The following is a 4892-nucleotide window of genomic DNA, read 5'->3' on the forward strand; positions in this document are numbered from 1 at the left end:
GACAGAGAGGGGGGCAGGAGACCGGGGGAGAGAGAGAGAGGGGGCAGGAGACCGGGGGAGAGACAGAGAGGGGGGCAGGAGACCGGGGGAGAGACAGAGAGGGGGGCAGGAGACCGGGGGAGAGAGAGAGAGGGGGGCAGGAGACCGGGGGAGAGAGAGAGAGGGGGGCAGGAGACCGGGGGAGAGCGAGAGAGGGGGGCAGGAGACCGGGGGAGAGCGAGAGAGGGGGGCAGGAGACCGGGGGAGAGAGAGAGAGAGGGGGCAGGAGACCGGGGGAGAGAGAGAGAGGGGGGGCAGGAGACCGGGGGAGAGAGAGAGAGGGGGGCAGGAGACCGGGGGAGAGAGAGAGAGGGGGGCAGGAGACCGGGGGAGAGAGAGAGAGGGGGGCAGGAGACCGGGGGAGAGAGAGAGGGGGGGCAGGAGACCGGGGGAGAGAGAGAGAGGGGGGCAGGAGACCGGGGGAGAGACAGAGAGGGGGGCAGGAGACCGGGGGAGAGACAGAGAGTGGGGCAGGAGACCGGGGGAGAGACAGAGAGGGGGGCAGGAGACCGGGGGAGAGACAGAGAGGGGGGCAGGAGACCGGGGGAGAGACAGAGAGGGGGGCAGGAGACCGGGGGAGAGACAGAGAGGGGGGCAGGAGACCGGGGGAGAGACAGAGAGGGGGGCAGGAGACCAGGGGAGAGACAGAGAGGGGGGCAGGAGACCGGGGGAGAGACAGAGAGGGGGGGCAGGAGACCGGGGGAGAGACAGAGAGGGGGGCAGGAGACCGGGGGAGAGACAGAGAGGGGGGCCGGAGACCAGAGGCAGAGAGGGGGGCAGGAGACCAGAGGCAGAGAGGGGGGCAGGAGACCAGAGGCAGAGAGGGGGGCAGGAGACCAGAGGGAGAGAGAGGGGCAGGAGACCAGAGGGAGAGAGGGGGGCAGGAGACCAGAGGGAGAGAGGGGGGCAGGAGACCAGAGGGAGAGAGGGGGGCAGGAGACCAGAGGGAGAGAGGGGGGCAGGAGACCAGAGGGAGAGAGGGGGGCAGGAGACCAGAGGGAGAGAGGGGGGCAGGAGACCAGAGGGAGAGAGGGGGGCAGGAGACCAGAGGGAGAGAGGGGGGCAGGAGACCAGAGGGAGAGAGGGGGGCAGGAGACCAGAGGGAGAGAGGGGGCAGAGACAGAGAGGGGGGGTCAGAGAGAGAGGGGGGCGTCAGAGAGAGATGGGAAAAATCAGGGGGAGGGGGGAGAAAGAGTTCAAGAACTTGATGGGGTGGGGCTGGTAAGGAGTACAAAGAGTATGGTAGGGATGAGGGAAGAACATGATCCACGTCTGAAGTGGGGAATTGAGATCGAGAACATGATCCAACCTGGACGAAATCCGGAAGTTGCAACACTGTCACTATTCACTTCAAACCCAATAAACCTGTTAACAATCCATGACCCAGGCACAAAGTCCCATCTGTGGTGTGTGTGTGTGTGTGTGTGTGTGTGTGTGTGGAGGAGGGGGGGGGGGGGGCGGAGGGGGAGGGGGGGGTGGTAGATAGTCAGGAACTTGATGGTAGGATGAGTTCAGGAACCGGGATGGGGGGGGTGGGGAGGTGGGGAGAAATTCAGGAACTTGGGGGGTGGGGGGGAGGAGGTCAGGCACTTAAACTTGGGGGGGGGGGGGGGAAAGGGGGAGGAGGTCGTCAGAAATTTGGGGAGGTGGGCGAGCAGTTTTAACCCGTGAGAGAGCGAGTCCTATCTGTTTCAAGTGTGCTCAGTTCTGTCTAGAGTCGCCAGTCAGAATGGCTTGAATTACACTTTACAAAGAGTAATTACTGAGTATGTCTTATCCTCCAAGAGGACCAATCAGCAATCAGGACTTGTCATAAAGGGGGCCCAATCAGAGCTGCAGGTGTTGTAAATGAATGCATCCATATCTTGGAGGGTTGTCATATGATTTTTTTTGAATTCACCCCAGAGGACAGACTCTGTTTAACTTCTCATCCGAAAGGCAGCACCTCTGCCAGTCCATCACTCCTTCAATATTACATGTGTTTTCTTTAAGCTGCGTGGTCAGAAAGCGCTCTAGAGGTCCCACGCAGCTGGCTCTTAAGTGGACAAAACGTGCATGCATGGAATTTTGAATGGACCGTGCAGCATGTTAAAGGGACTGCGCCGCCCCAAAAAAATTTAGAGGGAACATTGGTTGTATGGCTGGAGAAGGTTCCAGGGGTAGGGAGGTGCGAGACCATGGAGGGATTTGAAAACAAGGAGGAGAATTTTAAAATCAAACATTGCTTAACCGGAAGCCAATGTAGGTCAGCGAGCAAAGGGTGATGGGGACATGTGCCTTGGTGCGAGTTAGGAAATATGTAAGTTTGTAAAAGGATGTTGCAGCTTTATCTGTGATTCCTTTTAAAACAACCCAATAAAAATAAAACCGGTTTTGTGTTATCATGCAATTTTTTCACAATGTCACCTTTTAAAATAAGTTCCTGATTACAAGAGCTGAATTGCTGGTGTATTGTCCAATAGAGAAGTACAAATAGTGAGGTACTTGATTCAATTGTTCTGTGAAAGTTAGATTGTTCTGAACGGTTGTTACACCTTCATCAATGGCTTTCAAGGCAAATGGGAGCAGGACTTAAATTGATCCTATTGAGCGTGCCAAATCTTGTATGATAAATCTTTGTTGCTTTTGAATATTTTAGACTCTGGAGCGATAAACTGCCACGAGTGGTCTTTGAGTCAAGTCAGGTTTAAAAAAAAAAATTTTGCTCCAGAGCTTCAGGAATTTGTTCCAACAAAATTTAGTCTGCCTATCTCTGCCTAAGTAGACCCATTAGCCACCCACAGTCTTTATTGGTGGAAGCAAGAATGCAGTACTTGGCCTCAACTGCTCATGGGTATGGAAGGCAATGGTTGGCGAGGGCAGGACAGAATAGCCTGCCAATGCTTATTATCTAGACTCGGATGAAAACTGGCCATTCAGCAAGGTGCAAGAGGGCTGCTAGTCCCTGTGGAACTGTGCCCCGGCCTGTATTCATGAGAGGAGAGCTGAAAGGGCAAGAAAATTAGGGTTTGCGAGGGTTAACTTAATTTTGCATCAGTTAACTAACATTTTGTATATATCCATGTGTAAAATAGTACAACTACATTGAAATAGCAGTGACTATTTTGTAAAAGCAATTCATGGTATATGAAGTGCTTTGGATATTTCTGAGAGAAGTGAGGAGTTTCTATGTGAGCGCAAGATGTTTTTCTCTTTGTTATTATTGTTATTAAGTTTAAAGTTCTAATTTTTGTAACTTTAAAAAAAGCTAAATCTGGCCTTCTCTATTGTATCTTTTTTCAATTTCACTGCCAGTGAACAGTACTGCATTGTTCTAAAGTGCACAAAGAAGCTTTCGTTCCTGAAAATATTGGAAGGACACAGGCTCTGCCATAAAATTAAAACTTTGATGCTGTGGAGTCAGCATTGTGTGCAAGAAAGCTGCATTTGTTGAAAATGTACATGCTTTTGAAAGCTGCATGCTGCCATTACACAACATTCAAGCAAATGAATGGAGTTTGGGGCCAGAACAACAGGATGATATAAATAAGAACAAGAAATTCAGGCCTACACAAAACACTAACCTGTCTTTTCTGTTTTCAGATGCTGTACAATTGCAGCATTTTCTGTTTTATTTCACACTTCCAACATTTAAAGTTTTTCTTTTCATTTATGCAGAATAAGTTCATAAAAAGTACATCATGGTCATCACAAACCCACCAGCCCATAATTGACCTGACTATTCCAACGCATTCCTATGTAAACTAGAGGTGACCCAAAACTCGGCTACCCATGTGCTAACTTGCACTCCCGCTCACCCCTGTGCTCGCTGACCTACATTGGCTTCTGGTTGAACAACACCTCGATTTCAAAATTATCATCCTGGCTTTCAAATCGTACCATGGCCTCGATCCTCCCTATCTCTAATCTCCCCCCCACCCCCCTCCCTAATTGTCTGCACTCCTCTAATTCTGCCCTCTTGAGCATCACGGATTATAATCGCTCAACCATTGGTGGCCTTGCAGTCTGTTGCCTAGGCCCTAAGCTCTGGAATTCCCTCCCTAAAACTCTGCCTCTCTACCTCTCTTTCCTCCTTCAAGACTCTGGCAGGAAAAATAAAAAAGCAAATTATTTAAATGGAGAGAAACTACAAAATGCTACAGTACAGAGGAGCCTGGGTGTCCTTGTGTATGAAACACAAAAAGTTAGTATGCGGGAACAGCAAGTAGTCAGGAAGGCAAATGGAATGTTGGCCTTTATTGCAAGGGGTATGGAATATAAAAGCAGAGAAGTCCTGCTACAACTGTACAGGGTATTGGTGAGGCCACACCTAAGAGTACTGCGTACAGTTTTGGTCACCTTATTTAAGGAGGGATATACTTGCATTGGAGGCAGTTCAGAGAAGGTTAACTAGGTTGATTCCAGAGATGAAGGGGTTGACTTAAGAAAGGATGAGCAGGTTGGGCCTATACTCATTTGAAGTTTAGAAGAATGAGATGTGATCTTATTGAAACATATAAGATACTGAGGGGGCTCGACAAGGTAGATGCAGAGAGGATGTTTCTACTCGTGGGGGAATAGTTTAAGAATAAGGAGTCGCCCATTTAAAACTGAGGTGAGGAGGAATTTCTTCTTGGAGTCGTAAATCTGTGGAATTCTCTGCCCCAGAGGGCTGCGGAGGCGCGGTCATTGAATATATTTAAGGCAGAGATATACAGATTTTTGAGCGATAAGTGAGTGAAGGGTTATGGGGAGCAGGTAGGAAAGTGAAGCTGAGCCCAAGATCAGATCAGTTATGATCTTATTAAATGGCGGAGCAGGCTCGAGAGGACAAATGGCCTACTCCTGCTCCAAATTCTTATGTTCTTATGTAC

The sequence above is a fragment of the Pristiophorus japonicus genome, chromosome 4 (genome assembly GCF_044704955.1).
Source record: "Pristiophorus japonicus isolate sPriJap1 chromosome 4, sPriJap1.hap1, whole genome shotgun sequence".
Lineage (NCBI taxonomy): Eukaryota > Metazoa > Chordata > Chondrichthyes > Pristiophoridae > Pristiophorus > Pristiophorus japonicus.